At 45.1% G+C, this 12,950-nt stretch overlaps 1 pseudogene; it reads right to left on the bottom strand.

The window, feature by feature from the left end:
* Positions 1-204: 204 nt before the first annotated feature.
* Positions 205-11,745, bottom strand: LOC129075214 (phosphatidylinositol 4-kinase beta-like; annotated as a pseudogene).
* Between the last annotated feature and the right edge of the window lie 1,205 nt (positions 11,746-12,950).

Here is a 12,950-nt window from a genome sequence, read left to right as displayed (position 1 = left end):
CAGCAAATGCAGCACCCTATGCCAGAGCCCACCTACCAGGGGGAACCCAGGGTAGGAGTCATTCCCTGGGAGGGGACAGCCATGCAGCAGCATAGCCAAAGGATAACTGCAGGTTCAAGCCCTACCAGAACAGCTTAAGAAGATGCCCTGTGAAAAGAGCCTCTCAGACCTTGGGGAGAAGAAAGACCCACTATCCTCTGCTCTCTAGAGGGTACTAAGTCCTGGAGTCAGGCTGTAATACTGACACCAATGGGAGCATGGAAGTCCCAGGAAGCCAACCCTAAGCTTATTTTCCCACCCCCTGACAAAGTCTACAGTCACCCTATGATCCTTTGTGTTTCTTGCCTTCCATTTTTCTTGGGTTGAATGAATGGGTAGGGAGGGTCCACTGATGCCATTGGTGAGGTACTGGAAGCTGCCATAGAGTTTGGTGGTGACCACATGATGCTCTTCACCAGCAGCTGGAGATGCTCCTTAGTCATGTTAATATGAAACCACCTTGAGGTTATGGATGGAGCTAGAGCCATGGAAGTGAGAACTCTTAAGAACTCACTGCTTGGTCCCCATGATCTGCACCAGCTTGTCCATGTGTTTGCAAGCAGCAATCAGTATGTCACCATCCAGGCTGCTTGTGGTGTCTATAAACTCTGGTCAGCTTAAAGGCTGGCATCTCAAATCTCAGGTTTCAGGGCAAACTAGACAGGATGAAGTCAAAGTCAATGTAAATCATATGGCTGCCTGCATCCAAAAGGATGTTCCTATTGTGTCTCGATTTGCAGCAAGTAGCCAGCTCAACTGTACAAAATTGCTGTGGGCAATGAGGAATGCTTTAATGGTATAACTGTTAGGCTCCTGCAGGAGATAATTGAGCAAGGAGGGCTGTGACTTTCTTCCAGGTGGATGAGAGGCCTGCCAGAAGATCATCCCCATGCTTGTGACAATAGCTGACAGGAACTGCCAATTTGGGAGATGTCCAAGGAGGAGCCGTCTCTGATCACCTCACGTAATTCTGCCAGATCAACTGTAGAAAGGTCTGGGTCTCTTTGAAGGCAGTGTGGGTGTGAGCCAGCTGCTCTGAAAGACACTGTCAAGTGTCCCTCACTGCAATTAACAAGCTCCTTGCTCTACTAGATGGTGATGCTGTCCACATAAAACAGAAGTGTCACAGCTGTTAGTGTGCACTTCAGGAAGCTCCACTTGCAAATTGCCTATATTGTCCACCGGCCAGGCTTCATCATTCTTGTCTTAGCTGGGCACAGTGTTGAAGCTGACTGCCTCCTGTTCATGGGTGATCCTGCATTCAGTCAGGTTTTCTACAGACTGTGTTCTCCAGATTCAGTTCTTTGGGATCTGGGTGGGGATGGTGGTGTTGAAATTTTCATATTCAAGGACTTCCACAGAGATCGGGTTGGAAGCCTTGTTTTTGGATTTGAGGACAACAGCCTGGGCATGGGGCACGCGAATCACGTGGTGATCAAAGTGGGCAGTTGGCAGCCAGACACTCAGGCAGGGTATGGTTGAGCAGGGAGAGCTCTGACATCAGTTGCTGTGTTTTCTGCTCCTGGTTGGGGAGTGTGGCTCACCACATGCTGATCACCATAAGGGACTTGATGAGAATTCTCAATCAGGAGCCAGTCTGAAAGACTCATCCTGATTCTCCACTTTGAGGTTGTTGGCTGTTCATTTCAGGTTGTTGCTGAGACTTGTACTGGAGGTAGCATTTGACTTTGGGTGCTGGTGAGTCCCTCTAAAGGAAGGCAGCCCTGTGTCTGGGCAGCCCTCTTTTGGTGAGCTGGCTTCAGCTCATCTAAGGATTGGCTTCTATAGCTTGGTCTCGTGGGGAGTGTCGGAGAGTGTCGGAGAGTGTCGTTGAGTGGAAATGTACATGGTTGAAGACTAGGCTCCAAACAACAAGGGGCACTGGAAGGAAATGTTAATGCTCTGGTAGCAACAGTGGGCTCTGTAGGGCTTGATGGCATCACCCACATCCTCATCCATATAGATGTACATGTTAAGCAGCTGGTGGAAAAAGTCCACGTTCCTTCAACCTCACTAATCATCAGAGAAGTGCAAATTAAAGCCACAATGAGATGCCACCTCACACCTGTCAGAATGACTATCATCAATAAGTCCACAAACAAGTGTCAGTAAGGATGTGGAGAAAACAAAACCTGCCTCAGTCCAGCTGCAGCAGGATCCAGGGGGTCCTGAAGGTGGGTAAGGTGTCGGCAATGGGAGACAGACAACTACACGACTCAGAGGCAGAGCAAAGCTGTTCCGCTTTATTGCAAATCTCATATATATTATATATTTTTATTTTTGGCGAGCATCAGACATTTGCGGTTACATATTGTTGTGGGTTGGCTGAGCAGAAGCAATTACTAAGAGCAGACTTTGTACCTAACTTTGTGCTTTTCCTGGTTCTCATAATTCTATGGTTCATCAGCTAGTCAATCCTCCCTACCTTCTTCTTTCCTGAATAAGTAGGGACATTTTTTATAATATGTCCGTAACTGCCTCCTCAAGCTATTTCTTTATTCTTTTGTATGTAAGCACTAGGGGGGTCCTGCTCGTGCCAAGCGTTTCATGAAAGGCAAGCTAGCGTAGGGAATATGTACTCGATCTTTATTGACTATTCTTATGCCTTCCTGGTAAACTCCTGTATGGGGCAATGGGGGCGGTGGTCAGGGATTCTTTTCATGCTGTTAACTCCTTGAAGGGGATACTGCAATTTTCCTTTTATCCAATAGGCTACAAAAGGCAACCCCTGAGCTGTGTGAAGGGGTCTGTATAATTTCTTTTTATTTTCTTTAATGACCTTAGCTACCAGAGGCGGAGGCACAGGAGTATAAGCTGGCTCCATGAGCTCCGCCTGTTGTAGTTCATCTATAAACTGTTTCTCAGGGATATTCGGGGGAAATTTCCTTGCTAACTTAACTAGTAAGTTGTTAGTACAATCTGGACACACAGTTACAGATGATTCAGGAGTGGTGGTGACTGTGTCTAGTTCTGTGGAAACTAGAATTACATCCGAGGCTCGCCTATCCATTTCATTCTCATGTGTCTTATTTATCTTTCCCAGGTTGATCATATATACAATGAAAATTATGACTCCTAGTAATATAATTCCCGTACTACCAATTGTCCCTATGCCACGTCCTCTTCCCAGAGGACGCTTTCCTTGAAGCTTCTCTCCCCATATCCGGACCTTGTCAGACAACATGGCTGGAAGAGGATGAGGCAAAAACCCTTATGCACTGTTGGTGGGAATGTAGATTGGTGCAGTCACTGTGGAAAACAGTAGGGAGGGTCCTCAAAAAATTAAAAACGGAACTACCATATGACATAGCAATTTCACCTCTGAACATATATCTGAAAAAACCCAAAACAAATTCAAAAGAGTATATGCACCCCCTATATTCACTGCAGCTTTACTTAAAATAGCCAATACATGGAAACAACCCAAGTACTCATCAATTGATGACTGGATAAAGAACAGGTGGGGCCTGGCCAGGTGGCTTCTTTGGAGCGTCATCCCCTACACCAATAGGTTATGCATTCAATCCCTGGTCAGGGCACCATACCTAGGTTGTGGGTTCGATCGCCATTTAGGGCACCATACCTAGCTTGTGGGTTAAATCCCTGGTTGGGGTGTGTACAAGAGGTAACCAATTCATGTTTCTTTCCTCCCCTTCCTTCCTCTCTCTCAAAAATCGATAAACATACTGGGTGAGGACTTAAAAAAAAAAATCAAGTGGTACACATACACGATGGACTACTTCAGCAATAAAAAAGAATGAAATCTTACCATATGTGACAGCATGGATGGACCTATAGGGTATTATACTCAGTGAAATAAGCCAGTCAGAGAATGACATATACCATATGTCATTATATGTGGACAAAATAAAATTGAAACCCTCATAACTTAGAGAGTGGACTCGTGGTTGCCAGAGGGGAGAGGGTTTGGGGATTAAGATGTACAAATTGGGAACTTCCCACCAAGATGGAGGGGTAGGTAAATAGATTTTGCACAACCAAAAGGAAAACAAATTTAAAAACAAAAGACAATGAGAACTGCCAGAAAATTGAACTGTATGGAAGTCCGACAACCAAGGAGTTGAGAAACATTTATCCAGACTGGTAGGAGGGGCGGAGACAGGCAACTGGGGCAGAGAGGACACGTGGCAAGGCAGTGGCTGGCAGTCCCATGTTTGTGTGTGGATAAACTGGGGGGAACAACTGGGGAACAAAACACACTGCACAACCCAGGGTTCCAGCACAAGAAAAGAAAGTCCCAAAACCTCTGGCTGTAAAAATCCATGGAGGTTGTGGCAGTGGGAGAAACTCCCAGCTTCACAGGAGGGTTCTTAGAGAGACCCACAGGGCCCTAGAATGTACACAAAGCCACCCACCTGGGAATCAGCACCAGAAGGGCCCAATTTGATTGTGGATAGCAGGGGAAGTGACTGAAAGCCAGTCGCATTTCAATGCAAAGCAAGCAGCATTGTTCCTACTCTGACCCCCCCAACATAAAGCGCCACAACAGAGACGTGAGTTGCCCTACTATGGCTAATGCCTATGGCTCCGCTCCTTGCAATGTAACAAGTGTGCCGAGATGAAGAAATACAGCTTAAATAAAAGAACAGATCAAAACTCCAGAAAAAAAAACTAAATGACAAGGAGATAGCCAACCTATCAGATGCAGAGTTCAAAACACTGATAATCAGGATGCTCAAAGAAATGGTTGAGTACAGTTGCAAACCAGAGGTAAAAGTGAAGACTATGCAAAGTGAGGTAAAGAAAAGTATACAATGAACCAACACTGAAGGGAAGGAAACTGGGACTCAGACCAACAACTGGGAACAGAAAGAAATAAACACTTAACTAGAATAGAATGAAGAAACAAGAATTTTTTTTAAATGTGGAGAGGCTTTAAAAATGGGACTTCAAACGTTCCAACATCTGAATCATAGAAGTGCCAGAAGGAAAAGAGGAAGAGTAAGAATGTGAAAACTTACTTATTTGAACAAATAATGAAGGAGAACTTCCTCAACCTGGCCCAGGAAATACATTTCCAAGAGATCCAGGAAGTTCAGGGAGTCCCAGAGAAGTTGGACCCAAAGAAGCACACACCAAGGCACATCATAATTACTTACCCCAAGATTAAAGATAAGGAGAGAATCTTAAAAGCAGCAAGAGAAAAGAAGACAATTAGTTACCTACAAAGGAGCTTCCATAAGACTCTCAGCTGATTTCTCAAAACAAACCTTGCAGACAAGAAGGGGCTGGCAAGAAGTTTTCAAAGTCATGAAAGGCAAGGACCGACATCCAAAATTATACTATCCGGCAAAGCTCTCATTTAGAATGGAAGGGCAGATACAGTGCTTCCCAGATAAGGTCAAGTTAAAGGAGTTCATCACCACCAAGCCCTTATTATATGAAATGTTAAAGGGCCTTATCTAGGAAAAAGAAGAAGATCAAAAGTATGAACAGTAAAATGCCAACAAACTCACAACTATCAACAACTGAACCTAAAAAACAAAACAAAAAGAAACTAAGCAAACAACTAGAACAGGAACAGAATCATAGCAATGGAGGGTTACCAGCAGAGAGGTGGCGGGGAGAATGGGTGAAAAGGTATAGGGAATAAGAAGCACAAATGGTACGTATAAAATAGGGGGAGGTTAAGAATAGTATAGGAAATGGAGAAGCCAAAGAACTTATATGTATGACCCATGGACATGAACTAATGTAGGAGGGAATGCTGATGGGAGGGAGGGTGCAGCGCAAAGGGGAATAAGGGGGTGAAAAAAGTGGGACAGCTGCAATAGCATAATCAATAAAATATACTTTTAAAAAAGTACAAATTGGTAGTTGCAATAGTTAGAGGAATGTAAAGCACAGCATAGGGAATATATCCGATGATACTGCAAAAACTATGTATGGTGCCATGTGGGTACAAGAAATATTGGAAAAAGCACTTTGTAAAGTATATGACTGTTTAATGACTATGTTGTACACCTGAAACCAATACACAATGATATTGAAAGCAAACTAATTGGAAAAAAAAAAAAAAAAAAGATCAAGGTCCTGATCAACCTCTAGTCAAAATGGTAGCTGTTGGGAAACTCCTAGTCTGGTTTCAGGAACTGTAACCCTGCCGACAGGCAAGATGACCCCAAGGCTGGAAATAATCAAATAGGCCTTGGGAAAACAGGCCACTGAGGAGACAAAACCTGTCCCCTGGCAGGGGCACAGACCCTGCCTCCATCACTGCACCCTGCTTGGCCCTGTGATGGCTGGTAGTCAAAGATGGGTAAGATCTCTCAAGAAGAGGGATGACCTAAGCCAGACACAGCCAGTATAGGCAGAAAATCAAGGAATTGGGGGACACAGAGAAAGGGCTAAAAGGCCCACACCCCTTGGCTCGGCTTGCACATGGCCACAGTCCTTTTTCTATCTGAAAGAAGTCTCCTTGTCTCTTGGCAGCTCTCTCTCCCATGCGTGGCTCAGGCTACAAACAATACTGGAGACAGTCCTAAACTGAATCTGGCGGTTCCCAGGGGAAATCAGGCCTAGAAGTAAATTCTTTAAAGCATGCTTTGTTTCTCCCTCGAAATCTATGAGAGCCAGCTCATGCTGGGAAGAAAATTAACATTATTCACAGAACCTATTCCTAAACCCTTTGGCGCTCTCATGTTTACACTCTTGTGTTTACTAGTCTCCCCTTGGACCCATGTAAATCGGTGTGTTCCTGCCATTTGTTTTCTTCAAAACATCATCTATTCTCTGTAAACATTAACATACTAATGTAATGAGATAAGCTGCACATTCCTGTTACCTGGCCCCACTGATAACACTTTTAATAAAAGCCTTTGGAAAAAGGGGCTTTGGGGGCTTCTTCACTAGAGGGAAGTGTCCTTTTCCCTCTCCCGACAAAGAGAGAGGGATGTTTGCAATGACTCATTTTTATTCCCCGCATCGGTGACAACCCTGACAGGCTCTGTGGGATTCAGAGCCCTGTTCCCTCCTTGGCTGGCTCCGGATACTGACCCTCAGATCCAGGAACCTTGCGCTCCCCGCAATGTGTTGCTGCCCACAGCAGGCAGAAGAGATAAACATGGCTTGCCACTTTGCACAATCACATCAAAATAACAACTAAAATATAGAACCATCACTCAGAACTGTCAGAAATTTAGTTGAATGGAAGTCTGACAACTACAGAATTAAAGAAATCACATACATCAAGACCGGTAGGAGGGAGGGGTGCAGACACAGAATGGGCTGTTCCCAACATCCACATGTGGTGGGTGTAAATTTGCAAGGGATATCTCGGGAAGGAGGAGTATCAGCCCCACACCAGGCCCCCCAGCCCAGGATTCCAGTGCCAGGGAGATAAGTCCCCATAACTTGTGGCTGCAAAATCCAGTGGGGATTGAGTGGGTGGGAAAAAACTTCTGGAGTCCCAAACAGCTACTCTTAAAGAATCCACACACAAAGACCTACTCTCTTGGAGCTCCAGGACTAGGGTAGCAGTTTGAAAGGCATCAGTGGTGCACAGAGGGGAACTGAAGTGTCTGGCATCAAGGCACGTGCTGGAGGTCAGCTTTCGTCCAGACAGAAAGGTGGCAGAGGCCATTGTCCCTTTTCTGAGCTCTCCCCCAACAGAGCCACAGAGCTGGCAGGTGGGTGCCATATCTGAGATTCCATCAGCCAGGCTAACACTGTTTGCCCAGCCTGCGAGACACCCAGAGACTTGTCCCACTAAACTTACAGACACAACCATACATTAACAGTGACTTTTCCATATGAATGGCTGGTCTTGGCTCATGCTTAACAGCTTCCTAAATCCTCTCAAACAAACAAAGAACAGGTGGCCTAAGTGAGTCCCCAGTCCCAGTACTTCTTGCTAAGTGACCCCAGGCCTGGCACTAGAGGATCCAGCCTAGATTCACAGTTTGTCTCTGCCTGGGAATCTCTAACCCCAGCGCAAGTAGCAGGCATCTACACATTGCTTTATAGCTCATGAAGGGTGGCCCCAGACAGAACACAGGTAGCGGCTGGCCTTGGACTGCACCATCAGTGGATAGCTCCACAACACGCTGGAGTACCACCATCCTGTCCCTGCACAGCCGATCTTCCATGGAGGACAGAGGTTGGTGGTCAGTGGTCACGACCAGTTCTTGCATCTGACTGCCCTGGGTAAATCCCTCCCATTGACTTGCCAATAGCAATCAAGGGTCAACTATAAGAGGAGGGTGTACTCAGCCCACAGAAAGGACACACCTTGAGTACCCAGTTTGGTGATAGGGGAAGCTGTGCCACTGGACTCCACAGGCACCTAGTGTATTAGGCCACACTACCAAGACAGGGAGTCATAGCAGCTCTACCTAATACATAGAAACAAATACAGGGAGGTTGCCAAAATGAGGAGACAAAGAAACATGGCCCAAATGAAGGAACAGATCAAAACTCCAGAGAAAGAACTAAAGACAATGGAGATAAGCAATCTATCAGATGCAGAGTTCAAAACACTGGTTATAAGGATACGCAAGGAGCCCTGGCTGGTGTGGCTAATTGGATTGAACACCAGTCTGCAAACTGAAAGTTCCCTGGTTTGATTCCCATTCAGGGCACATGCCTGGTTGTGAGCAGAGTCCCTGGTTGGGGGCATTCGAGAAGCAACTGATCAATGTATCTCTTGCACATGGATATTTCTCTCCTTCTCTTTTTCCTTCCCTTCCCACATATCTAAAAATAAATAAGTACGATCTTTTAAAAAAAGGATGTTCAAGGAACTTCATGAGAACCTCAATGACATAAAAAAGATCCAGTCAGAAATGAAGGATACACTGATTGAAATAAAGAACAATTTACAGGGGAATGACAGTAGAGTGGATGAGGCTGAGAATCAAATCAATGAATTGGAACATAAGGAAGCAAAGAACAAGCAATCAGAACAACAAGAAGTCAAACAAATCCTCCCCCAACCCCAAAAAAGAGGATACTGTAAGCAGACTCTCATACAACTTCGAGCATTCCAACATTTAAAAAAAATATTTATTTATGTTTACACAGAGATGGAGGGAGGGAGAAAGGAGGAGAGAAACATCAATGTGTGGTTGCCTCTTGCATGCCCACTACTGGGGACCTGGCCCACAACCCAGGCATGTGCCCTGACTGGGAATTGAACCGGCGACCCTTTGGTTCTCAGGTCGGCGCTCAATCCACTGGCCCACACTAACCAGGGCAAGCATTCCAACATTCACATCATAATGGTGCCAGAAAGAGGAGAGAAAGAGCAAGAAATTGGAAATTTGAAAAAAAAATAACGGAAGAAAACTTCCCAAACTTGGTGAAGAAAATAGACTTGCAATGTTGGGAAATGCCTTGCCTGGTTTCAGGAACTGTAACCCTGCTGACAGGCTGGAGGGCTCCAAGGATGGAAATAATCAGGAGGCCTTGGAGAAACAGGCTCCTGAGGAGACATAGCCTGTCCCTCCGGCAGGGGTATAGCTCTTGCCTTTCTGCTTTACCTTGTGAGGTCCTTGTCAATGACAGGACCCCTCGCGGGAGGGGCAACCTAAGACAGGCGTAGACTGGTATAGGCAGCAGAAAAAATTGGGGGACACGGAGAAAGGGCAAAAAGGCCCGCACCTCTTGACGTGGTTTGGACATGGCCAGAGTCCTCATTATAGCCGAAAAGCAGTCTCCTTATCTCTTGGTAGTTCCCTCCCCAGTCCCGGCCCCCTAGCTCAGGCTTGAAACAGTGCAGGAATCAGCTCTAAATCAGATCTGGCAGTTCCCAGGGAAATCAGGCCTAAAAGTAAATTCTTTAAAGAGTGTTTTGTTCTTCCCTCAAAGCTCTGCCAGCTCATGCTGAGAAGGACATTTACATTATTTACACCCCTTACCCTATATCTTTAGGCTCCTTTATGTCGACTTTGCCCTTATCTTTAGTCTCTCTTGTTTATACTGGTCTCCTCTTGGACCCTTGTAAATCAGTGTATTCCTGTCACTTGTCTTCTTAAAAGCATCATATATTCTCTGTGAAATTTAACATACTAATATAATGAGATAACATATGCATTCCTGTTACCTAGCCCCACTGATAAGATTTTCAATAAAATCCTTGGAACAAAGGGTGACAGGGCCTTCTCCACTAAAGGAATGTGCCACAGGCTTCTCCACTAAGAGGGAAGTGCTCACGTTTGCTCTACTGGCAAACAGAGAAGTGTTTGTGACATATTGTGTTTATTTCCTTTATCTGTGACAACCCCAGGACGGGCTCTGTGGGATTCAGAGCTCTGCTCCCATCTCAGCTGGCCCCCGACGGTTTCCCTCAGATTCAGGGAGCACCGCGCTCCCTGCTGTGTGCTCCTTCCCCCCGGCGTGGCTGTTGCTGCCTGGGCAGGGATGAGTGCTGACCCCAGCAGTGCTCCCCTGCGACGGTGCCCAATCTAGCCACTGTGCAGCGCAACAATGCAAGTTCAGGAAGTACAGAGAATCCTGATTACAATGGATGCAAAGAGGCCCACTCCAAGACACATCATAATTAAAATGCCAATAAAGATAAAGACAGAATCTTAAAAGCAGCAAGAGAAAAGCAGAGAGTTACCTATGGGGGAGTTCCCATAAGACTGTCATCTGATTTCTCAGAAGAAATTTTGCAGGATAGAAGGGATTAGCAAGAAATAGTCAATATCATGAAAAGCAGGGACCTACAGCCAAGATTGCTCTACCTGGCAAAGATATCATTTAGAATTGAAGGGAAGATATAGAGCTTCCCAGACAAGAAAGAACTAAAGGAGTTCATCATCACCAAGCCACTATCATGTGAAATGTTAAAGGGGCTTATTTAAGAAAAAGAAGATCAAAACTATAAAATGGCAATAAATACATGTCTACCAAGAATTGGATCTAAAAAACAAGCAAAGCAAACAAGAAGAAAAGAGATAGAATTATAGATACAGAGAGCATTTTGATGGTTGCCAGATTGGAGAGTGGTATAGGAGAATGGGTGAAAAGGTGAGAGGTTAAGAAGTACAAACAGGTAGTTACAGAACAGCCATGGGGATGTAAAATACATTATAGGAAATGGAGTAGCCAAAGAATTTAAACGCATGACACATGGACATGAACAATGGTGTGGGGATCGCCTGAGGGAGTAGATGTGCTGGGTGGAGGGGGACTAAAGGGGAAAAATGGGGACAACTATAGTAGCATAATAAAACATAATTTTAAAAAGAAGAAGAAAAGAAAAAATGTCCACATTCTGATTGTGAAAGCAGAAGAACCAGTTGCCAATGAAGGCTTGCAGTCTGGGCTCCTTGGGGTTATATAGGAATGAAATAGCCATGGATATGTCAGAGTTTTAACTGAGTCTCAGCAGAGAAGACTGGCTGTTGTTCTACTGCTGCGTGCTTGTTCCCTTGGCTGTGCCAGAGGCCACAGTGGCCCCCATCTCTCTTCTTCCCTTATCTGTGCGGGTGGGTCATCCAGGCAGCAGATCTCACTGGTCACACCATCTGCAATGATAATTCCATTGAGGTGCCTCTGCTGGAGACAGCCATACCTCCATGAAAAACCTTGACATTTTCAACACCTCAGGGTCAATCACCAATAGGTCTCCAACCCCCTCTGTGATGTCACTTAACCCAGAGCCCCCATTATTCCCCAGTGGGCCAGGAATGGGCTCAAAAGTTGGCTTCATGAGGCAGGCTCCACTATTGTGCCTCCCATGGCCACAGACAGTCTTTGAGCTTCAAACTCCAGGGGACCCCTGCAGAGCAGATACTGGTGGTTGGGGTAGAGCTACTGATAATCCTGGGTTCCATTGGCTGCCTGTACTTCCCTGAAACAGCCTCAGGGGCAGCCCCTAAAAAGTAATTAAAAAAAAAAAAAAGAAGATTTTATTTATTTAATTTTAGAGAGAGGGGCAGGAGGGAGAAAGAGGGGGAGAGAAATGTTGATATGTGACAGAAATATCAACTGGTTGCATCTTGCATGCCCCCACCTGGGGACCTGGACCACAGCCTAGCCATGTGCCCTGACTGAGAGTTGAACCAGTGACCTTTTGGTTCACAGACTGACGCTCAATCCACTGAATCACACCAGGCCGGTCTAAGAGCTAATTTTAACTATTGTGTCACCTGTTTGGCTTTTATATCACTGGAGTGGGTAGGAGGGATTTTTGTTGACATTCCCATATGTAGATACATAATCACATTTATATCTGCTGCTTTAATTACCCAAATCTAAAGGATTTACTATAACTAACTGAAAAGGACCATGTCAGTAATCACGGGCTGTTCACATATAGGAGAAAGGCAAATGATTAAAATGGTTTCTGCTCTTTGGGTCATGGAAGGAGCTTGAGGAAGGAACATAGGTTCACAACTATCTATAAGGGTGAAATAAGTGCTGTGATGGTCTTCATGCCACAAATATTTACTGAACAGGTACTATATACTAATCATTGTGTCAGGTACTAAAGGTAGAGCAATGAACAAGAGAGACAGAATTGGAGCTGGGAGGAACTGGAGGGAGGGGCACAATACAACTATGCTGTATGGCAGCATAGTTATAACTTAATGAGAATTTTGAATTAGGGTAGTAGCAGTAGAAATGGGAAGATATGAATTTTGATAGTCCCATACTTTTTTTAACAAAAATTTTTTAAAATGTATTTATTGATTTTAGAGAGAGGACAGTGACAGGGGGATAGAGAGGAAGAAATATCAACTTGTGCCCTGACTGGATTGGTTCAGTTGGTTGATTGTCATCCTACAAAGTGAAAGTTTGTCAGTTCGATTCCTGGTCAGAGCACATGCCTGGGTTGTGGGTTTGGTCTTGGAATGCGTATGGGAGGCGACTGATTGATGTTTGTCTTTCACATTGACATTTTTCCCCTCTTTCTTCCTCCCTTCCCCCTCTCTAAAAATCAA

The sequence above is a fragment of the Pteronotus mesoamericanus genome, unplaced genomic scaffold, assembly GCF_021234165.1.
Source record: "Pteronotus mesoamericanus isolate MK-2021 breed Mesoamerican mustached bat unplaced genomic scaffold, CSHL_Meso_final contig_100, whole genome shotgun sequence".
In the NCBI taxonomy this organism is placed as follows: Eukaryota; Metazoa; Chordata; class Mammalia; order Chiroptera; family Mormoopidae; genus Pteronotus; species Pteronotus mesoamericanus.
The sequence above is the reverse complement of the archived record's forward strand: the minus strand, read 5'-3'. Positions and strand labels throughout refer to the sequence as shown.